Source organism: Orcinus orca, chromosome 8 (assembly GCF_937001465.1).
Source record: "Orcinus orca chromosome 8, mOrcOrc1.1, whole genome shotgun sequence".
Classification (NCBI taxonomy): domain Eukaryota; kingdom Metazoa; phylum Chordata; class Mammalia; order Artiodactyla; family Delphinidae; genus Orcinus; species Orcinus orca.
The window spans coordinates 106,792,351-106,817,239 of record NC_064566.1 but is presented as its reverse complement, the minus strand read 5'-3'; the positions used below and the strand labels follow the sequence as shown (position 1 = coordinate 106,817,239).

At 46.1% G+C, this 24,889-nt stretch overlaps 1 protein-coding gene across 8 annotated transcripts in view; it reads right to left on the bottom strand.

Moving 5' to 3' along the window:
- Positions 1–24,889, bottom strand: part of NTM (neurotrimin) — a 942,656-nt gene that overhangs the window by 151,795 nt on the left and 765,972 nt on the right. The gene's annotated exons all lie outside the window — the stretch shown is intronic.

Sequence of the window (24,889 nt, the reverse complement as noted above, 5' to 3'; positions counted from 1 at the left end):
AGAGGATTTGAGGACCGTGAATTCTGCTCCACACTCCTCTTCCTGCCTCACAGTCACCTCCCTCTCCAGAGCAACAAGCATGTGAACACAAACAGACGTGAGGCTTTTCAAAAAGTAATGAACTCGGAGACACTGGAGCCAAGGCGAGCGTGGTTTAAATGCAGGGCTCCAGCAACCCAGAGAGGCCATCAATTATACAGCCCTGCCATCGAGGAAGCAAAAATAATATTTCAAAGAGTCATTGCCAGAGAGAGAAAGAGAAAGAAGAAAATGCCACAGAAATCACACCATTCAGAGCAAAAAGCAGTTCCAAAAGCAGAGATGAGTCGATAAATCCCGCCAAGGCAGCTCCCCCCACCCAGAGGGAAAAAGGCAGGACATGGCAACTTCCGTCCTACCCAGCCCTTCATCCAACACACCTGAGTCCATGATGTCACTCTGTCAGCCTTGTTTTCGGTTACCCCTTGGGGTATGTAGAAAAGCACATTCTTCATTTGTCAATCCATTCCCAAACATTTGTGAGAGCTTAACAGTACATATCACGGGATATAAGTACAGGAGTCATTTCTTTGTATTTCACCAGTTCACATCCGTGTTGTAATTTTATTCTTAACAATAACTATTTGAAGTAGGGAAAGGATCACTATTATGTCTATTTAGCAGACGACAGAATCAAGGCCTGGAGAAGTTCAGTGACTTGTCCAGTGACTTGACTCAGCCAAGGTTAAGTGCCCAGCAAAGGGTCTAGAAAGCAGAAGTCCATCAGGAAACATTTTTTGGTAATAAAGCGTGATGAGACTAAATCATTCAGTATCTGAGTCACGGAGCTGGTCCTCCAGTAGCCAGTGGAGTCCTCTATCCAAGGCCTCTCTCTGTTGAAGGCAATCTATTAAGAGGTAGGTAGGGTCAAAGTAGGTAGGACCAAACCGCTTATCATCGAACCCCAAAGAACAGAAGACACACTCTTTGGCTAGAGCATTCTGGAATGTTTTTGGTAGATGCTGTCATTGCAGGTGTTGTTTCATGCTTTTAAGAGAGCAGGGATGGAGACGGTCCAACACTTAAGAAAAAGGTTCAGCCCATTTAGGCTGTACTGTGGTTAAAAATAAATGCTTCATCTTACAGAAGGGAGGGGAGTGAGAAGACCAGCAGCGCTGTAGCCAGGGGGCTTCCCTCTTTACTTTCTTGGACACTAGTTACACTCTCTGAGCCTCACTTTCTTCACTTAGAAAATGGGCCTGATAATACTTGCCCTGCTTCATAAGCTGCTGGTGACAGAAGACAGGAAAGACACTTTATTAAGTCACTTGCATACAAGTAGAGTCTGAGAAACTGTCCTCTGAGGATCTCAGCATCCCCTCACGGAAAGGAGGAAATGGCGAACCAACTACACACCTCTGGTCGAATTACCAAAATAGCAAAGAGTAGCGGCGGCAATCATAATGCTTATTCACGTCGGTGTAAACCAGCGTTGTGGTTTAAAAATTCAAAGAAAACGAAAGCGATAGTAAAAAGCATAGGATTTGGAGTAGTCAGAACAGAAGTCCCAAACCCCACCTCCTCTGTGCTCAGGAACGGTCATAAACAGACTACTTAACCTCTGACTCCATGGTCATAAAAGGGTAATGATGAAGAGATTGAACTCAAAGCTTCTACTGAAGTTTAAATTAGAAATGTGCATATAGGAGAGAACACAGAATCTGGAAAATATGTGGAGCAATTATAATAATTATTTGTAGTATTACAGGTTGTCTCACTCTTGGCACATTTTCTGCGTAAGGACGGGTGGATTGACGGGGAGTTATTTCCCTCTCTTCTAGATAACCTGGGAGATGTTTAGACACAGAGAGTTACAGGAGGACATGTGAGGGGCATGACTTTTTATACCAGTCCTTTGGTATTACAATTGATCTTGCCTGGTTTCCTCCTCCTGCACTGATCTGTTCAGAATGCTCCTGACACAAATGCAATCAAATTCGCCAATCAAACATGGCAAACGCAATCGAAACAAAGGGCACAAGTGGTGCTATTTCCAGCACAAATGATCAGTTTCTGACAGCTTCAGATGGAAAAATCAAAATAACTTGAGACAGAAATAGCCCAAATACCCTGGGCCCCCAACCCATTTGCCATAGTCCTATGGGACCTGGAGCCCTCCACGATGCACAGATACAGGATTACACATCTCGTGAGGCTGCGTGCTCGGGGGACCTGGGAATTAGCTGGCCTTTGCAATACTGTCTCTGATTTTTTTTTAAAGTAGATTTTAATAGTCTCATTCCTCTGGTAAGGCCAAAACATATCTATATCACCCAACCAAACTTAGGGTGATTTCTAGCCAATGAACAGATTTTCTCCAAGTCCTGCTTTTTTTGTAGAGAAGCCTTGTGTTCTCTGAACACATTTTCTGACTGTGTCTCAGCCAGAGTGCTGAGAAAAGGGAGTAAAGTAGATGAGAGGAACCAGGGGGAGGCAGACACAGTTCGTGCAAACCACCCGTGGTTTTTAACGTGTAGACATTACAAAACATCTCTTTATGAAAGTCGACAATTGCTAACCCTTTACCCATACCAAGTTCTGCAAGAGCAGAACCCTAAATAGACACATACCCTATTATCTCTCCCCTCTCCCCAGCCTTCGGTGATTGGAATAAGTGTGGTCACCTGACTCAAACGAAGACCATCTGACTTGAGATCCTGCTAATCTGAACTTGAGGCACCAAAACCAAGTCACTTGGCTGAGATCTGTCAGCTGTGTGGATGTGCACAGAGGCAGGCCAGGGCCGCATGTGAGATGAAGTTAGGGGGACCAGAGAAACCCTAAGGAAAACATTCAAGAGGTCATAGGAGAATCGAGGAAAGAAGCAAACATAAGGAGACCACAGCCCCCATAGAGAGCGAAGAGGATCCCAGGCCCTCCTTAGAGGGTTAGCTGTTCCTCCTGTGTCCACAGCACCTGCCCATCTTTCCAATAAACCCTCTTCTACTATTTGAGTGAATTCCTGCAATTCAGCTGGAGTTTTTAACCATGGCACAGAGTGGGCTGGGAGAAACTGTCAGTGAGGGAAGCAAACAGACAATAGAGGCAGAGGCATGAAAGGATATTATCCTTTATTAAGGGGTCAGCAACAGGACAGGTGGGGACTGGATGAAGGTCAGAGGGTGTGTTTGGTCTCCATGAGCTGGGCTGCCCCGGGAGAAAGTTACTGAACATCTAAAGAGAGAAGTAGAGACACTAGAATCTCTCACAAGATGAATGATGAGGAATTAGAGATTCATTCAACAACCCACATTTACTGAGAACAGTATCTGACATTCAGTGGATGATACTTGAGCCCCAAAGAGTTACATCTTCTGGGTAAAGAGATAATTAGAATATAATGAGGTAAGTACAAGGAGAAACCTATGCAATGCTTGAACTACCACTTAGGGGAGAAGGGGAGACTTAAGGAACGTTAACAGGCATCGTCAAATAGTACAATTTCCAGCATGAGGTCAGGACCATTTAGGGCTCATTTTCCTACTTCCAGCACTCAGGACAGTGGCTGACACATAGCAGGAGTTTAACAAGTATTCGTCAAATTGAATTTTAAAAAATACTGAATGCTTCCTAATATTGGGCATTTCACCTAGTTTTAATCCCCCCTCACAATAAACTGATGAGTGGTTATACTCAGGCCATTATAAATGAGAAAAACAGAACTCAGAGAGATTAAGTATCAGACTGAAACATACACAACTGCTAATATTCAGCCGTTTTGATCTATAACTTATGGAAATTTACATGGGTAGTAAGATTCAAAATTTGCATCTCTCTATTCAAAGCCAAGCACTTCTTATTACTGCAAAGGATTCAACTTATTCTATGTAGTTCTAGGAGAATAACCAAGAGGCAGACATTAGAAGGAGGCACATTTTTGGTTTAATATTAAGAAAAAAAAGCTAGAGCTCTTCTAAAGGAAATAGGACCTACATGACTAGATGGTTCCCCATCATTGACAGTCTTCAAATGAGTGGTAGTTTCTATCTACTACCCACCTACCTACCTATTATGGAGAGACTCAGGTTTGGGGAAAGGAATTGTGGGAAGATATAGGACCTGGGGTTTCTACGTGTGTTAAGAGCACGTCCTTTATTCTTTGGGGATATGAGGGAGGTTGGGGAAAATGAAGCAGACAGTGTCTTCTACCGTGACCTTCATGTATTTTCAGTGAAATATTCCCCAAGAATCTTTTTCAATTGCACATGTTGTGGGCACACAGGCTTAGTCAGCCCTTGGCCCTCAGCATCTAAAGGTTAACATTCGGCAGATGTCAGGGGCCAGCCTGGGTTGGTTGTCTCCCTCTCTGTCCCAGAGTGAGACAGTCCTCACCCTTCTCCTAAACCCCAGCCTTTTACCAGAGGCTCTGACAGTTCCTGGCATAACTTCCTAACACTAGAATTCTGAAGATGTAGGACCTAGTAGGGCACAGAGAGAAAGATGGGATGAGCTGAAGTCCAGGCAGGAGACGGTCACAGCTCTCTGCAAATCTCCAGAGAGACACTGACATGCTCCAGTCCTGCCAGGGAAACTCCCATCAATATTTACTTCCAGTTATTCTCCTGTTTGTCTGTCAGTGTTGAAGGCAAAGACATGATGCTCCCTCTGTGTCTCATCTCCAGGCTCAGGCCAGTGGCAATGCCAGTCCAGGAGGCTATTCTTAGGATGGGGAATTAAACATGGAGATCGCCCTAGCTAACACAGCTGGCTGGAGATGTCTGCATCCCTCAGAAAGTGTTTTATAAAGTGTGTGATGGCTCCATCCTACGATGGATTGACGAAGTTAACCACTCAGCCACTGGCCCTTGGAAAGAAAAGAAAGGAAGATGAAATGAGAATGAACCAGAGGTCCAAAATAAGTGAAAAGCCAAAGGACTGCGTGATTAGAACGGATGACTCAAATCCTAGGAATAATAGAGACCAAAACAAAAGGAGGTGAATGGATAATGGATTAGATAATGTCTGAAGAGCTCTGATGTCTGATTCCAAAATCAATTCAGCACACCAGTCGTCTGCTCAGTAGTTCTGGTGGTGTGACTCCAAAAGACCTTCCTGGTACAACCACCTGAATCCCAAGGGGGCCAGGCTTCCGGGTCTGGTATGAGTATAAAGCCAAGATCTGCTTTACACAAGCTCAGTCTTTTTTATCCTGCCCTGGGAAGCGAGCTACTCTCAAGTGTGGGCTCCTCCCCGTCCTGCAGACAGATTTCTCTCAGGCCTTGGGTTGACTTAAAGATTCCCCAGGAGATCTGGCCTGAAAATCAGTTCCAAAAGCCAAAAACAGCTGAGGAGAGCCAGATTAAAGTATCAGCCCAGAATTTATGCTCTAGACTTAAGGTTTAATAATGCAACAGAAAATCAATATTTAATAAAGCAAATGATGGAGAAAAACACTGCCCAGGAGATGAGGCTGCTGCACTGTTTTCAAATGTCTCGGTCCCAGAGGACGTTGGTTTGGCAGAACGCACTGGAGATGAGGTTGACAAGATGGGCCGGCATGCAGACAATCGCAGGTCCCACTGATGCCTATTCTGTTATCTCTGGGCGAGCTAGCCATTTTTATTAAAGGACTGACATAGAATAACGATGAGAGTGCTATAAGACACCCAACAGAGTAGGGACAGACGGACCAAGCCAGCCTTCAATCAGCAGCCCAGGACTGTCCAGACCCAGGCAAGAGGGCCTCCTAAATTCACAGTCTGTTTGGAGAAAGGGGAGGGTGAGGATGGGCCTAGATTTGTACCTCTTTAGATGGACTCCAGAGAGGGAACAAAAGATGAGTCGTTCCAGCCAAACTCATCGTAAAATCAGCAGTAGGGTGGAATGTGCTTACTCAGCACAAGCAATGTTGTCAACAGTGGCTTGCACTTAGTAGGGATACAGACTGCCACTGAGTATTTCATGTATCTGGAGAAGACGGGGCCAAGGAATGCAAAGTTTCTTGGGTGCTCTCTGATTACAATGTGGATTGTGAGGTGTTTCTGAGCTGCAGAAAAACTTAACTGAATTAGGTCTCTAGGCTGCCTCCTTTGTAGCAAATTAAATATTTCTGGTTAGTCATTTTTCATTGGAAATTATTCTTCCCTTTGGGGGCAAAACACGCTTCATCCTGTTTATTTCTCATTGACCTAGACATGAGAGTCATAGTTCATTTCATATTCTTATTTGGCTAGAAGGAAATACAGTTGTTAGATGGCCAACAACCTTTGGTGAGGAGAGAAGGCTATACACATCCACCCTGAACAAGCTCATTGTGTTTCCTGTTACTGAAACTATGCATGGCCACCATGTATAATGCAATAACTTCTTTGAGTTACTGTGTCTTCCATTCATCTAGGGCTCCCAGTGTAGCTGGGAAGAAGTACAGACAACTCAAGCCAGTATGTTGTTCGTAACTTAAGAAGACTCAGGCTAGGTATGTGCCAGCCACTGCCTGAATAGGAATGAACTCATTTGTAATGGACAGACTGGCTACTCCCATTTGTTCTCTAAAAACAGAGTGGAGACAGCACAGTGTATTGCTCTTCGTTAATTAGGAAACTTCTTCAGAAATCCTGAATGCAACTGTAAATATTTGCTTCAGACGAAAACAAGTCAATATGAAAGGAGGAGAAGATGTGAGGAACCCAAAGCCCAAACAGTAAGGAATGAGGTCGGACTTGCTTATCCTGGTACACGCCAGCCATAGAGTTGGGATGTATTGGGTTGGCCAAAATGTTCGTTTGGGTTTTTTCGTGAATTTTTACTGAATGAATGAATGAGTAAAATTTGTTGAAAATAATTTGTTGAAAAAGGAGTCTGCTGTGTGGGGAGTTGAGAGAGAGAAGGTCAAATCCAATAGCATGGTTTGGGAGATGTCCAGGAAGAAACCACAGCTCAGCCATTGGTTTATCCTGTGAATTTCTCATCACATCACAGACATTCTATAAATAGAAGACAATGGCCCTCTCATATCTCTTGCAAGTAAAGAGCTATGAGGCTGAGGTAGCAGGCAGGTTTCAGAAAGTAGCCTTAATGCGAAAAATGATGGCCAAGGACACAGAGACTCTCACCCTATTCCTCTTGTTTGGGCTTCACTTCCTTCCAAGACTGACAAATTTTGTGTCTGCGTAAGTCTCTCAACATAAGTTTAGAGTTCTGAAATTCTCAGTTCCAAATAAGTGTCGTGATCAATTCCTATCCAGTCCTAGACTACCCTGGAAGAGATTTCTGCCGCAGTCTAATAATTAACACAGTCTTATTTAGCATTGAGTGGAAAAAGAGGGCTGAATCATTGCAAAACTGACATTATAGGTCTAGCAAACGGGTCTTGGAACTTCAGAGATTCAAAAAGATGAAAAAAAAAAAAAAAACCTAGGTCATGTTTTCCAGAATACATTACAGGGAACTCTGGGGAGAGTGAGGAGAAAAGCTGCATGACTGTGTCTAGACTCCAACAAGCAGGATACAGCAGCAAAAGACAGGGAGAACTTGGGCCATAAAGGGCTTTAGGTGAACGTTTTCAACACTGAAAGTAATCGATATATCTACTAAATAGCTCAGGGGCTGCTATCAGAGCAGCTGTAATAATAATTTTATTTATAAAATTCTCGCTTCTCCAGAGGTGCCCAGGGCACTGCACAATAGCACTAAATAAATTAAATTAAAGCATGAAATATTATGAAAATGCAATGAAATCAACATTGCTGAGGAAACAGGGAAATCCCACAAAATAAAAGAAAAAGGACTCTTCTCTGCAAGAAGCAGCACTTAGCAAGAGGATGGTTTTGAGAAAGTACAGCAAAAGCTCAGCCTCCCGAGGAGGGGGCAAACCACCCACGGGCATCCTTTCAACAACAGATAAGGGTTCAAACCCCATCTTCCACGTGAAAGCTTTATGATCTCCAGCAAGATTGTAAGACCTTTTAGCCTTGGTTTCCTCATCTACAAGGTGTAGATATCGTATTCTCACCTACTGCCTATGACTATCGTGGGATTTAAGTGAGATTTTGTAAGTGCTAAGGCTGGTACCCATGATCTAGTAAGAACCTAATAAATGTTTCTATTATTATTACTGTGACCACTGGACAGAGGATGTATAGTAGAGGACAGAGGTTGTATATAAGGCAATCGGTTAGGTAAAATGAGATAAGATCCTGGACCAAGGCAGTGACAGTAAAGATGGGGAGATATGAACAAGGGGTATCTATAGGATCGGTGATGGACTGAATTAGGAGTGCTATAGGAAGGAAAGAATCAAGGACAACCTCTAGTTCTCTGTCCTTGGCAATGGGGTATAGTGTTTCCATTCTTCAAGGTCGCTAATACACAAGGCGGAGAATTTGGGGCGGTGAGGACAGTGGGGTGAGATGATTTGTTCAATGTTGAACACATCACAGAACTTCCCAGAGGTGAATCCAACAGGCTCTTGAAGATACAGTCTTGCTGGCACTGAATACAAAGACGTGATTGGTTGTCATTAGTGAAAGCCCAGTAGTTGAAGTCATGGGCTCCGGCAAGTCATCGGATATGATGTAGCCCAGGTGAAAAGAATGGAAGAGTAAAGGTGTGGACACCAACAGGTGAGAAAAAGCTGAGAGTAAAACAGCCATATAGGAAGGGACCAATGGGGGAAGGGGAGACTTGGGAGGAATAACGTTTCATCAGCTAAGGGACAAGAGGAAACATCATTCTACCATGACTTCTCTGTTAAACAGAATTGAGAAAAAAGTCATGCCTCCTGAGAGTAACAATTCCATAGAGAACAGGCCTAGTTAGTCTGTAAGGTAAGTGCTAATGCTATTCCCCAGCATCAGCATTGCAAATGCCTTTACTTCTACTCTGGTGATGACATTGAGAAGAACCAGGGGAGACAGAACAGCAGCCCCATTTGTGGTAACATGCTAGGGGCAACATGGCGACACTAGATCTGAATGCTAGGCCCACCTCAGCCAACAGGTGGCCAGACATGCCATCGGTAAGCGCCCAGCAAGGGCCTGCAGGTGATGCCAACCTGCTCAACTTCTTTTTCTGAATTTTATTGAAGTACAGTTGATTTACAATATTGTGTTAGTTTCAGATGTACAGCAAAGTAATTCAGTTATACATATATATTTCAGATTACTTTCCATTATATGTGATTACAAGATATTGAATATAGTTCCCTGTGCTATACAGTAAATCCTTGTTGTTTATCTATCTATATATAGTAGTCTGTATCTGTTAATCCCACACTCCTAATTTATCCCTCCCCACCTTCCCCTTTTGGTAACTACAAGTTTGTTTTCTATGTCTGTGAGTCTGTTTCTATTTTGTATACAGATTTATTTTTATTATTTTTTAGATTCCACATATAACTGATATCATATGATATTTGTCTTTCTCTGTCTGACTTACTTCACTCAGTATGATAATCTCTAGGTCCATCCATGTTGCTGCAAATGACAATATTTCATTCTTTTTTATAGCTGAGTAATATTCCATTGTATGTATACACCACACTTTCTTTACCCATTCATCTGTTGATGGACACTTAGGTTGCTTCCATGTCTTGGCTATTGTAAATAGTGCTGCTATGAACATTGGGGTGCATGTATCTTTTCAAATTAAAGTTTTCATCTCTTCTTGATATATGCCCAGGAGTGGGATTGCTGGATCATATGGTAACTCTCTTTTTAGGTTTTTAAGGAACCTCCATACTGTTTTCCACAATGGTTGTGCCAATTTAAATTCCTACCAACAGTGTAAGAGGGTTCCTTTTTCTCTACATCCTCTCCAGCATTTATTATTTGTAGATATTTTGGCGATGGCCATTCTGACTGGTGTGAAGTGATACCTTATTATAGTTTGATTTGCATGTCTCTAATAATTAGTGATGTTGAGCATCTTTTCATGTGCCTGTTGGCCAACTGTATGTCTTCTTTGGGAAAATGTCTATTTAGGTCTTCTGTCCATTTTTTGACTGGGCTCAAGGTACAGTTGAATAACACAAGCCATCCTCAGTGATTTTATAGTCTAATAAACATTTTTTACTTATGCACTATTCTTTTCTAATTTAAAGTTAAGACTACTTTGAGAATGGCTAGCAAGACTGATGTTTAATGAAGGGTACTTTCCATACGATGAACTAATTACCATATGCTGGGCAGGATTATGAAACCTTTAGGTGGTATCATGTCACATTATCACCTCACAACAACTCGCTATGACAGGCCTTATTACTGCTTGTTTTGCAGAAGAGACAAACCCAAAGCACAGACAACTGAAGCCCAAGGTCACAGCTACTATCCTAACCCAATCATGTGTCAGGGCAAATTCTTACCCATCATGTCTACTGTGTTCTCTCACACACATAAGGAGGGATTTGTCTTTCATCAGGGGCAAGGGAAAGACTGGATGAGAGGCAGCAGGACTGGGATTGGTCCTCATAACTTCCTGTAACCTGTGTGACCTTGGACAGGCCAGTTAACCTCTGAAGTTTCATGTTTTCCCATCTGTATTATTAGAACGTGGTTCTCAACATGGGTGAAATATACAAGCACCCAGCGTGTTTTAAAAAAAATAAGGATGCCATGACTTTACCCCCAGTAAACTGAATCAGATCTCTGGGAGCGGGGAGGCTTTCAACACTGCTGCTGCTTAGCAATGCCCACAAGTAACAGCGATATGCAACAGAGCTGAGAACCGCTGGTAGGTGGCCTTCAAGGTGCTTCTAGTTCTGAAATGGTCTGAGCCTGTGGTCCATGCTCATGGGGCCCATTCCCACCTGGGAATCAGACTCCTCTGAGTCAGATTACCCTGAGTCTTTGCTCACGAAAGGGAGCACGGTGCCTGAGGTTGGGCTGTGTAGTCAGAATGCCTGAGCTCAGATTCTGGCTCTGCTGCCTCCCAATGTGGAACACTACCCAAGCTAGCAAGCACCTGTTTCTCATCTCTAAAGTAAGGGTAAAACAGCATCTGTTGCACTGGGTTGTTTTGAGCGTTAAACAAGATGATATACGTAAAGGGCTTCACCCACTTCCTGGCTGCCATGTAGCAAGGGTTCAATAACGTACAGCTGTAAATATCACGATCACAACTTGATGAAAAGCCTGGGCGCCCTGTTCTCCTCCAGCTGCCGCTAACAGTGAGATTAGATGAGAAGCTATGCTTACAACCTCCCAACATCAGCACATCTATGCACACACTGTACCCCAGTAAAGCACACCAGCCTGGAGCCTCTGAGAAGACCCCTCCACCCCAGAGGGGTCCAGGGAAGACCCTGGAACTCAGCTTAGATGTTTGCACTGCAGCCACTGCCCCACTGCAGGAAACCCCTCTTTCCTGCTTCTCTGCCTGTGGCCAGGCCAGGCCTGATAACAGGCGGTGCCTCTCTGCAGAGAAGGGGCCAGGCGGCCGGTGGAGCATGTTTCTGACAATTGGTACTTTCACTTGTCATTCTCTTGAGTGGATCAGTGGAGAGTCAGGTGGAGTGAAAGCAGCAGCCTTTCAGAATGGTCCCTCTTCCAAAGTTATCCTGGGAGTTCCCAGCCCCAGGGTTGAGCCCTCCTTCCCTCTGTGGTCCTTCACATTCGCTGTGGCTAATAAACATGACAAACCCAATACACCATGATCAGCTGCGAGTTCCTTCTGCCTCATACACAGATGCGACCCCCTCTCCAACACACACAACTACATTAGGGACAAAGGACAGAGACACACCATGTTTGAAGCTCAACAAAGAAACTTTAAATGCACCATCTTCCCTCCCTGGGCTGTGCAGGGAGAGAATTTCAAGTGAGACTGAATGCGAACTCCCCAGGGGAAGTGATACAGTGTGAGTGACATGCAGCTCAATTTCAAGATGTGCTTATTAAGCAAAATGAAAATACATAAATAAAAGGTGCACTTGATTATCTTATTCTCTGCACAAAAGCCATGTGAGCTCTTGGTGTTGGAGGGAAATCCACGGATGCCACTTACAGGAGAAAATGTCCTAGTGGACAGGTCAGAGGACAGAGGCGGCCTGTCCGAGGAGCCAGAGGGGGTGGTCGGCTGGGGGGTATGGGGCTGTGGACTGGAACGAAAAGACCATGGGCACCACTGAGGGATGCCAGAGGAGAAGGGGCCAGGAAGGAGAAGAGAGGGAAGAGGGACAGAAAGAAAACATAGGGGAGCAAGGAGATTCAGAAAAACATGAGAACAAAGAGCCCATGAGCACAAGGGGGCACAGGACGGAGACCAGAAGGTCAAAGTGAAGATGGTGTGGAAATGAAAAAAGATAAAATGCTGCAAGAGGCAGAAGACAACAAAAAGTACAGGCGGCAATGAAACAGAAGTTGCTGGTAAGATCAAACGAAAAACAGCCTCAGAGAGACAGATGGGAGACGGCAAGATGATCCCAGGGAGGACAGATTGTACATCTCACCTCTACACCAACCCCACTGATCTTCCACACGGGAACTCACTGCAGCCAAGTCGGAGCATCAGTCAACGTTTACACCCGCTCAAGGCTAGGATACAGGCTACGCACTGGGTTTGACATGGCCTCTGCTTCCCGGCAGCTCTGGGAGCCCAGGGGAAGGAATGCGGGAAGGCTGATGACCCAGGCAAGGCCTCCTTGCCTTCACTTGGCTCCCAGGAGCCCTCTCGGAAAAACAGAAACCCTGTGAGAAATCTTCCTGAATAGGGTCCTTTCTCCTCTCATTTGGGCTTTTTTTGCCCTTGAGAAAAATTCCAAACTCTGTAGCCAGCTTCCGGGACCTCGTGGGACCTGGCTGGAGCTCATCTGTCCGGTCTCACCTGCCACCCTCTCTCCCCTCCTCTCAGAGCCTGCCTGAGGGATGTTTATGGGTTTCCTGAATCGGCCACGTTCCCGTCCATCTCCTGGCCTTGGCAAACGCTGTCACCTGTCTGGGGCCACCCACCTGCCCCGCTTCACCTGGCGAACCCTATTCAGAGCTTCACTAAGGTGAACCTTGCCTTTGGGGGTCCCCTGGGGTTCTTGGAGGTAAGGGTCTCTCCGGGGCACTGCCACAGACCCCGGTCCTTGCCCCGACCTTCTTCCTATATTGCAATGAACCCTTCACTTCTCTTGTCACCCGCTAGCAATATTCTTGTCTTTGGGGACAAGTACCTGGTCTTTGTGCTCTACCCCAGAGTCTAGCATAATGCATGGCTCATAGGAGGAACTCAATGAATATCTGAAAAGCGAATGCTTGAAGGAAGGACAAGTTTATGTTATAAATGTTTCTTTCTTCACCCAGGGCCTGGGCCAAAGGTGAGGCAGGAGATACTGTGTGTCAGAGGGGGGCAGGGATGCTAACGACCCTGTCTCAGCTCACCTTCTGTGGTGCCGCCGGTGGGCTGCCTGCTCTTCTGAGTGCTATGGGCCACCCTGGCCTACATTTCCAGTGTCATCAGCTACCACCAGTAGGGCTAAACTTCCTCTCAATCTATGCAGGATTTTTACTGTGAAAAATGCACCTGTCATCTCTGTTAGCCTGGGTTGTCCAAAGAAACAGAACTAATAGGGGAGAGAGACAGATAGACAGATATACTATTTTATATTGAATAGTAATTGCCTCACACAATTATGGAGTCCAGACCTGTGATCTGCTGTCTACAAGCTGGAGAAACAGAAAAGCCAGTGGTGTAACTCTGTCCTAGTCTGAAGGTAAGAGAACTGGAACTCCAGTGTCTGAGGTCAGAGAAGACAGGCGTCCCAGTTCAAGCACAGAGAGCAAATTTCCCCTTCCTCTGCCTTTTGGTTCTATTCAGGCCTCCAACAGATTGGCCGCTGCCCGCCTGCGTTGGTGAAGGAGATCTTCTGTACTCAGTCTATTGATTCTTTTGTCAATGTCTTCTGGAAACACCCTCACAGACACACCCAGAAATCATGTTTTCCCAGCTTCCTGGGCATCCCTTACTCCAGACAAGGTGACACATGAAATCAACCCTCACAAGTCCACCCCTTGTTAACTTGGTACCAATACACAGCTCCTTAAAACATACTTAGTCTCCAAATAAAGACAATAATAAGGTCCTAATTCCACCTAGTCTGATACAACTAACCTGCCCTAATCCCTTCCCCAGAAGAGGAGGTAGAGTCCTTGAGTGATGTTTACTCTTCTCCTGACATCCTGTAACTTAAATACTGTGACATAAAATTAACAACACAAATACTGACATAAAGTCAATACATGTTACATTATATGATAAGGGAATGAGAGAAGAGAGACAACAGAAACAGTCGCTTAATATATGTACACAGACACATACAAACACATATTCATAATAAAATAGAGGGAACTATTTGAAATACTCATGACAATTAGAGTCCTCATTTCTGTAACTGGGCACAAGCTTGCGGCCCGTATTTACAGCTACTTTCTTCCACTAACTACCCTGCATTCTCTTTGCCTTTAGCAAGCACCTCAGCTAGTCGTGGTTCTTTCCCTGGTGGTGTGACCCGGACCTTCATCCCTGAAGGGCCTGGGCCGTTCGTCCTCCTGCCTGGATGGGGTTGTTATATTTCCCATCGGCCTCGGTCACAGGCATGGTGAAGCCCTAAGGAGTCCCAGCCAACATCATCACTCCCTCCTTTGCCTGCTGATTTAGAGGCCAGAGGAGCCCAGAGCGGCCAGGCGGGCCTCTTAACTTCCAGTTCCACGGAATCATTGCTGTCTCCTTATGGAAGCTTCCCTCCCCCTGGAACTAAGGTCTCTAGACCAGAAGAGTAGAAGGTCAGGGGAACAGGAAGCAAAACTTCTACTAGTGGGTCCCTAGGGGCACCCCCTTCCCTTTCCGCCCTCGATTCCTGGTCCTGTGAGCCCTGGCTCTGGAAAAACAGCCCCTGGAGCTGCAGCAGAGGGTTGGACATGCATTCACCGCCCGCCCACAGGGAGGAGAGGGGCTGTAGACGGGTCAGTGTATGACCACAGCAATGAAGGCGGAACCTAGTATCTCTTCAGAAGCTATTCTAAAACCAAGTAGGGGACACGGGAAGGTCTGTGCTGATTCACTTAGCTGGGCAGCTCTTCTTTATGTCTGTTTCCCATTTTTCATCTGGACAACAAACAGCAACAAGCTCAGGGAGAGGAAAGCCACACTGTAATCAGAAACGTGGCACAAGCCTGCTCCCCTGACGGACGCCTCTCCCGCTAACAAGCACAGACAGAAGCTAGCATTTTATATAAATATGCTCTCAATTGCACTTTCAGTTGCCTCTTGCCCTTAGCTCCTCTGGGCCCAGATCTGTGATTCCCAAACCCACCTGCATTAAGGTCCCTACTCACACCTCCCCCTGGGTGATTCAATCGGTCTGGGAGGTCTTCAACATCCTTTTTCTTCTCCTCCCCATTTTTTTTTTTTTAAATTTTAGAAAGTGCCTCATGAGATTCAGAGGCAGACAGCAGACATGGATGGTCTCATGCAGTTTTGGTATCTCATGTTTGGGGATTATCTGAACCTACTACTCTGCGTATTTCCAAACATCTCCTGTGTGAGAGGACTTCCGGGTGCTTGATTCCACCTTATCCTGTCTTATTTTAACCATTACCGTTTTCTCCTGGCCTGTTGTAAATCTTACCTCCACTGGGTGATCTGGTTTTATTTCAATAATCCAAAAGCCATACTCTCAGATTTCCAAACCGAAACAAAGCCTGGCACACTCTTTTCCCTTTATTTATAAACATATAAACCTGAAACTTTTACGAAGATGTAAACATTAACCTCATTTTACTTCCAACCTTAACAAATCCCACATGGAGGAGAACACATGTTTCTTGGGAAAAGGACCATCTGGGAAACCTGGGACCAGCCCACTCTTACTTGTGTGCACAAACTTCTGTCCTCAGTCAGGTGCCCTAAAGTTCTACACGTGTAGCTGCTCAACAAGAGAGGGGGTCTCAGGCCTCCCTGGTGGCGCAGTGGTTGAGAGTCCGCCTGCCGATGCAGGGGACACGGGTTCGTGCCCCGGTCCGGGAAGATCCCACATGCCGCGAAGCGGCTGGGCCCGTGAGCCATGGCCGCTGAGCCTGCGCGTCCGGAGCCTGTGCTCCGCAAAGGGAGAGGCCACGGCAGTGAGAGGCCCGCGTACCACCAAAAAAAAAAAAAAAAAAAAAGAGAGAGAGGGGGTCTCTCCAGAGCAGGAATGAAGGATAACACGACATAGACCACATTCTCTCTCTGCATCCCTGCCTCAGAAACCACCCCTCCAGGGCATCCTCCATTCTGATGCCAAAGGTCCTTCTAAAACATAAGTCCTGTCGTTTTCTTGCCTAAAACCTTCCTAAAATTCACCATCCCTTCCAAGATGAAATCTGGACTTGATGGGCTGGCAGAGAGGTGGTCTTCTCCCTCCTCTGGGCCGTGGGCATCCCTCACAGCCTGTGCTTTCCATCCAGCCGCTGGATGGAGTGACCCGTTCGGAGGTCTCTCAAGCCCTTCCCTCTGAGTGTGGTTCCTTCAGGCTGGGGCACTAGTCCTCGTCTTTAACTTGATAAGAAAATCCACCCTGTAGGACTTCCGGGAAGATGGCGGAAGAGTAAGACGCGGAGATCACCTTCCTCCCCACAGATACATCAGAAATACATCTACACGTGGAACTACTCCTACAGAACACCTACTGAACGCTGGCAGAAGACCTCAGACCTCCCAAAAGACAAGAAACCCCCCACATACCTGGGTAGGGCAAAAGAAAAAAGAAACAACAGAGACAAAAGGATAGGGACGGGACCCGCGCCAGTGGGAGGGAGCTCTGAAGGAGGAAATGTTTCCACACACTAGGAAGCCCCTTCGCGGGCGGAGACTGCGGGTGGCGGAGGGGGGAAGCTTCGGAGCCGCGAAGAACAGCACAGCAACAGGGGTGCGGAGGGCAAAGCGGGGAGATTCCCGCACAGAGGATCAGGGCCGACCGGCACTCACCAGCCCGAGAGGCTTGTCTGCTCACCCGCCGGGGCGGGCGGGGCTGCGAGCTGAGGCTCGGGCTTCGGTCGGAGCGCAGGGAGAGGACTGGGGTTGGCGGCGTGAACACAGCCTGCAGGGGGTTAGTGCACCACGGCTGCCCGGGAGGGAGTCCGGGGAAAAGTCTGGAGCAGCCGAAGAGGCAACAGACTTTTTCTTACCTCTTTGTTTCCTGGTGCGCGAGGAGAGGGGATTCAGAGCGCTGCTTAAAGGAGCTCCAGAGACGGGCGCGAGCCGCGGCTAAAAGCGCGGACGCCAGAGACGGGCATGAGACGCTAAGGCTGCTGCTGCTGCCACCAAGAAGCCTGTGTGCGAGCACAGGTCACTCTCCACACGCCCCTTCCGGGGAGCCTGTGCAGCCCGCCACTGCCAGGGTCCCGGGACCCAGAGACAACTTCCCCGGAAGGACGCACGGCGCGCCTCAGGCTCGTGCAACGTCACGCCGGCCTCTGCCGCAACGTCACGCCGCCTCTGACGCCGCAGGCCCGCCCCGCACTCCGTGCCCCTCCCTCCCCACGGCCTGAGTGAGCCAGAAACCGCGAATCAGCTGCTCCTTTAACCCCGCCCTGTCTGAGCGAAGAACAGACGCCCTCCGGCGACCTACACGCACAGGCGGGGCCAAATCCAACGCTCAACCCCGGCAGCTGTACGAACAACGAATAGAAAGGAAAATCTCTCCCAGCAGCCTCAGGAGCAGCGGATTAAAGCTCCACAATCAACTTGATGCACCTGCACCTGTGGAATACCTGAATAGACAGCGAACCATCCCAAATTGAGGAGGTGGACTTCGAGAGCAAGATTTATGATTTTTTCCTCTTTTCCTCTTTTTGTGAGTGTGTATGTGTATGCTTCTCTGTGAGGTTTTGTCTGTATAGCTTTGCTTCCACCGTTTGCTTCCACCATCCCAGGGTTCTATCCATCCGTTTTTTTGTTTTTTGTTTTTTTCCTCTTAATAATTATTTTTTTATTTTAATAACTTTATTATATTTTATCTTACTTCATTTTATTTTACTTTATCTTCTTTCTTTCTTTTTTTCCTTCCTTCCCTCCTTCCCTCCATCCTTCCCTCCTTCCCACCTTCTTCCCTCCCTCCCTCCTTGCTTTCTTTCTTTCTACTTCTACTAATTCTTTCTTTCTACTTTTTCTCCCTTTTCTTCTGAGCCATGTGGATGAAAGGCTCTTGGTGCTGCAGCCAGGAGTTAGTGCTGTGCCTCTGAGGTGGGAGAGCCAACTTCAGGACCCTGGTCCACAAGAGACCTCCCAGCTACACATAATATCAAACGGCGAAAATCTCCCAGAGATCTCCATCTCAACACCAACACCCAGCTTCACTCAACGACCAGCAAGCTACAGTGCTGGACATCCTATGCCAAACAACTAGCAAGACAGGAACAGAACCCCACCCATTAGCAGAGAGGCTGCCCAAAATCATAATAAGTCGACAGACACCCCAAAACACACCACCAGATGTGGACCTGCCCACCAGAAAGACAAGATACAGCCTCATCCACCAGAACACAGGCACTAGTCCCCTCTACCAGGAAGCCTACACAACCCACTGAACCAACCTTAGCCACTGGGGACAGACACCAAAAACAACGGGAACTACGAACCTGCAGCCTGCAAAAAGGAGACCCCAAACACAGTAAGATAAGCAAAATGAGAAGACAGAAAAACACACAGCAGATGAAGGAGCAAGATAAAAACCCACCAGACCTAACAAATGAAGAGGAAATAGGCAGTCTACCTGAAAAAGAATTCAGAATAATGACAGTAAAGATGATCCAAAATCTTGGAAATAGAATAGAGAAAATGCAAGAAACATTTAACAAGGAACTAGAAGAACTAAAGATGAAACAAACAATGATGAACAACACAATAAATGAAATGAAGAATACTCTAGATGGGATCAATAGCAGAATAACTGAGGTAGAAGAACGGATAAGTGACCTGGAAGATAAAATAGTGGAAATAACTACTGCAGAGCAGAATAAAGAAAAAAGAATGAAAAGAACTGAGGACAGCCTCAGAGACCTCTGGGACAACAGTAAGCGCACCAACATCCAAATTATAGGGGTTCCAGAAGAAGAAGAGAAAAAAAAAGGGACTGAGAATATACTTGAAGAGATTATAGTTGAAAACTTCCCTAATATGGGAAAGGAAATAGTTAATCAAGTCCAGGAAGCACAGAGAGTCCCATACCGGATAAATCCAAGGAGAAATACATCAAGACACATATTAATCAAACTGTCAAAAATAAAATACAAAGAAAACATATTAAAAGCAGCAAGGGAAAAACAACAAATAACACACAAGGGAATCCCCATAAGGTTAACAGCTGATCTTTCAGCAGAAACTCTGCAAGCCAGAAGGGAGTGGCAGGACATATTGAAAGTGATGAAGGAGAAAAACCTGCAACCAGAAAGTCCTATAGACTAATGATGAAATATCTGAAAATGAAATTAAGAAAACACTCCCATTTACCACTGCAACAAAAAGAATAAAATATCTAGGAATAAACCTACCTAAGGAGACAAAAGAGCTGTATGCAGAAAATTATAAGACACTTATGAAAGAAATTAAAGATGATACAAATAGATGGAGAGATATACCATGTTCTTGGATTGGAAGAATCAACATTGTGAAAATGACTCTACTACCCAAAGCAATCTACAGATTCAATGCAATCCCTATCAAACTACCACTGGCATTTTTCACAGAACTAGAACAAAAAATTTCACAATTTGTATGGAAACACAAAAGACCCCGAGTAGCCAAAGCAATCTTGAGAACGAAAAACGGAGCTGGAGGAATCAGGCTCCCAGACTTCAGACTATACTACAAAGCTACAGTAATCAAGACAGTATGGTACTGGCACAAAAACAGAAAGATGGATCAATGGAACAGGATAGAAAGCCCAGAGATAAACCCACGCACATATGGTCACCTTATCTTTGATAAAGGAGGCAGGAATGTACAGTGGAGAAAGGACAGCCTCTTCAATAAGTGGTGCTGGGAAAACTGGACAGGTACATGTAAAAGTATGATATTAGATCACTCCCTAACACCATACACAAAAATAAGCTCAAAATGGATTAAAGACCTAAATGTAAGGCCAGAAACTATCAAACTCTTAGAGGAAAACATAGGCAGGACACTCTATGACATAAATCACAGCAAGGTCCTTTTTGACGCACCTCCTAGAGAAATGGAAATAAAACCAAAAATAAACAAATGGGACCTAATGAAACTTCAAAGCTTTTGCACAGCAAAGGAAACCATAAACAAGACCAAAAGACAGCCCTCAGAATGGCAGAAAATATTTGCAAATGAAGCAACCGACAAAGGATTAATCTCCAAAATTTATAAGCAGCTCATGCAGCTTAATAACAAAAAACCAAACAACCCAATCCCAAAATGGGCAGAAGACCTAAATAGACATTTCTCCAAAGAAGATATACAGACAGCCAACAAACACATGAAAGGATGCTCAACATCACTAATCATTAGAGAAATGCAAATCAAAACTACAATCATGAGATATCATCTCACAGCTGTCAGAATGGCCATCATCAAAAAATCTAGAAACAAATGCTGGAGAGGGTGTGGAGAAAAGGGAACCCTCTTGCACTGTTGGGAATGTAAATTGATACAGCCACTGTGGAGAACAGTATGGAGGTTCCTTAAAAAACTGCAAATAGAACTACCATATGACCCAGCAATCCCACTACTGGGCATATACCCTGAGAAAACCATAATTCAAAACGAGTCATGTACCAAAATGTTCATTGCAGCTCTATTTACAATAGCCCGGAGATGGAAACAACCGAAGTGTCCATCATCGGATGGATGGATAAAGAAGATGTGGCACATATATACAATGGAATATTACTCAGCCATAAAAAGGAATGAAATTGAGCTATTTGTAATGAGGTGGATGGACTTAGCGTCTGTGTTACAGAGTGAAGTAAGTCAGAAAGAGACAGACAAATACCGTATGCTAACACATATATATGGAATTTAAGGGAAAAAAATGTCATGAAGAACCTAGGAGTAAGACACAAATAAAGACACAGACCTACTGGAGAACAGAGGATATGGGGAGGGGGAAGGGTAAGCTGTGACAAAGCGAGAGAGAGGCATGGACATATATACACTACCAAACGTAAGGTAGATAGCTAGTGGGAAGCAGCCGCATAGCACAGGGAGATCAGCTCGGTGCTTTGTGACCGCCTGGAGGGGTGGGATAGGGAGGGTGGGAGGGAGGGAGACGCAAGCGGGAAGAGATATGGGAACATATGTATATATATATAACTGATTCATTTTGTTGTGAAGCAGAAACTAACACACCATTGTAAAGCAATTATACTCCAATAAAGATGTTAAAAAAAAAAAAAAAAAGAAAATCCACCCTGTAAAGTCAGCTTAATGTCACCTGGTCTGAGAATAGGGTGACCACAGCATTTTGATAGAAATAACAGAAAAGTTCGCGCTCTCACACGCAAGCAAGGAAACAGAATAAACCCTGGAATTGGAGGCAGAGGAGGGAAGATTTTCATTTACTGTCAGACCCTAGTTTTCATTCATTTATTTATTCAATAGACATTGATTGAGTGCCTACCACATGCCAGACCCTGTTCTAGGCACTTGGATGTAACAGTGAAGAAAGCAGCCACGTCCCTGCCTTCCCCCACTGGAGCATGTGTCCTCGTGGAGGGAAACAGACCACGACTCTAAACATGTGAATATATGTTATGCCAACAGGTGAGCTCTGCTACGGAGAAAAGCGAAGGAGAAAGGTGCTAGAGAGTGAGCAGGTGGGTGGGATCTCTGCCTTATACAGGTGGTCAGAGAGGCCTCTCCCTAAGGTGACCTTGGGGCAGAGACCTGCAGAATGGGGGGCTGCTCCCAGGGACACCCGGCACGGGCTCCAGCAGGGGAGGGGGCACAACCGTGAGGTGGGAGCCCCTTTGTCATATTCCGAGAACAAGCAGAGGAAGAGGTGGGGTAAGAAGAGGGAGGAGAGACGCCAGGCGGTATAGGACCTGTCAGGCCACAGTAAGGACTTCGGGTTCTACTCTGAGGGAGCTGGCGAAGGACTGGGAGGCCCGCTCAGAGGGATGAGGAAACCTGTAAAGGACCAGTCCTGCTGAGTGTGAAGAGCAGAGCGTGGGGAGTGAGTGGAAAACAGAGAAGGGATGGGGGCTTGGGACAGGGCAGTAGAACTGCGTGTGGGGAGAAGTGGTGGGATTCTGGATAAACTTCAAATTTCAGCAACTCTAATAGGAAGTGCTCAAGCCAGAAGAGGAGTAGGGGAGAAGGAAAAGAGTCCGGATCGATGCTGAGGTTTGCAACAGGAGCTACTAGAAGAATGAGTTGCCATTGACCGGATGGGAAGCCCACAGAAGGGAGACGTTTGGGGTCACGGTCGGGGGCCATCGGCAAAGACAGCTAGAATTCAAGAGCTTGATTTTGTACCTTTGGAGTTTGAGGCACCGGTGAGACAAATAGTAGTGATCAAGTCCAAGGAGTAGGCCCCCCCAGCTAACAAGAGAACACTTAGCAACTTTACCTTCCATTCTAATCCCAGGTCCCCAGACCACATCTCAGGCCCAGTGCTGGGCCACGTCACCAGCCTCCTTCCACTGAAATCACATGTGGCTCCTCCAACCCCCGGAACCTGGTGGGAGTTATTTTCAACATCAGAAAGTAGAGTCGGGCTTCCCTGGTGGCGCAGTGGTTGAGAGTCCGCCTGCCGATGCAGGGGACACGGGTTCGTGCCCTGGTCTGGGAAGATCCCACATGCCACAGAGCAACTAAGCCCGTGCGCCACAACTACTGAGCCTGAGCGTCTGGAGCCTGTGCTCCGCAGAGAACAAGAGAGGCTGCGATAGCGACAGGCCCGCGCACCGCGATGAAGAGTGGCCCCCGCTTGCCACAACTAGAGAAAGCCCTTGCACAGAAACGAAGACCCAACACAGCCATAAATAAATAAATAAAATTAAAAAAAAAAAAAAAAGTAGAGTCTCTGTTTCGGCATTTGGATTATTCCATCACCTCCTGTAGGTACCCCAAGGATAAGGAGCTGATGTTGTCCAAACATCTACATGACAAGGGTGGCTGTCCAAAGAGAGTCTTTAAAGAAGAAATAAACAGCCTGCCTGCAAGATGACTCTTTCTTCAGCTCTCACATTGGCCAAACCTGAACTTCTGACAGATTTGGAATCCCAACCTTTTCTGACTTTCAGCCACCAGGGATTCACAGGGTTGAAGGCCAGTGTATTAGTTTCCTGCGGCTGCTGTAACAAGGTACCATAAACTCGGCAGTTTAAAACAACAGAAATGTGTCCTCTCACATTTCTGGAGACCAGGAAGTCCAAAATCAGTTTCACTGTGTTGAAATCAAGGTACCTGCAGGGCTGCACCGCCTCTAGAGGCTCTAGGGGAGAATCTGTTCCTTGCCTCTTCCAGCGTCTGGCGGCTGCTCCCTGGCTCTTGGCCACATCACTCCAGTTGCCAAGGAGAGCAACTCTGAGTCTCTCTCTGCTCCATCTTCACGTGGCTTTCTCCTCTGTGTGTCTGTATCAAATCTCCAGCCTCCCTCTTATGAGGATACATGTGATTACATTTAGTGCCCACCTAGTTAATCCAGGTTAATCTCTCCATGTCAGATCTTAACTTAATCACATCTGCAAAGACGTCATCATGTAAGGTAACACTCACAGTTCCAAAAATTAGGACCTGATATTTTGGGTGCTCATTATTTAGCCTAGCACAGCCAGTCTCAACACACAGTAAGTCCATTAGCTTAATGATTGAAAAAAGAAGCTTTATGGGTCCATTCATGACCCAACAAGTAGCCTGGGAGCCCCTATTAAGTTCTAGGCCCTGGGGATAAAATGCAAAAGCAGACAGGCTCCTTGGAAAACAGACACAATCAGCTAATCACAAAACAAATGCCAAATTACAACTGTGGTGAGAGATACAGAGAGCTGCATGATTCTAAGTCCTGGGGGAGGCCGGGGTGGAGGTTACCGTAAGACAGGAGGTCTGAGGAAGCTCCCTTAGGATGTGGCATTCAAGTTACTGTTTGCAGGATAAATGGGGTTAACTGAGTGGAAAGAGGAAAGGCTGCAAGGCAGAAGGCAGAGAATGGAGAAAGGCCATGTCTGGTCATTTCCACGACCAGAAAGAACAAGTAAAGTAAAATACAATGAGAGCAGTGAGGCAGAAGCGTGGGGGTGAACAGGGACTGGAGAGGAGGCGTCCCGGGAGGTGCAGCCCTCGGTCAAGCCCTTGAGTTCCCATCGAATCCAGGCTTGAAAAGAGCACTTTGGCTGCGCATGGAGAAAGTGTGGGTGATGGAGAGCAGAGTGGGTGTGGGCAGACTAGCTGTTTTATTTTCATTTTAACAGCTGAGAGCTCAACTGTCAGACCATCATTTTCAGAAGACTTGTATCTGTGTGGCCTTCCCGGACACCCAAGCCAGCTCCCCAGCTTGCAGGAGCATCTCTCTTAGTCCCAGGATGCTCGTGAACAGCTCTGTCCCAGCAGTTCCCCCTTTAAACCCCAATTGCTGCCTCAGCCCCATTTTATATCCTGATCACAGAGATCGGTCTCAGTCATCTTTGTATCTATTCCAACTCGTATTTCAGTACTCAACACGCACTACTCTACGTGTGAGTCAAAGGGGAAAAGGAAAATCAAATTTTCTGATCCCTCAGCTCAAGGTTGCGAGAAAGGTCGTGGCTAGCTTGGGTGCTTAGAGTGAGGGGCAGCGTGAGCACAAGTCCCCCTTCTGAAGTGCAGGAACGATAGCAGTCTAAGACCTCCATAAACCAGACCCGCGGAATTATAAGAGCAAAGGGGGTGATGGCAAGAGAGCAGGGGAACGTCAGCAGGTCAGAGGTCAGAAAACCAGGCACAC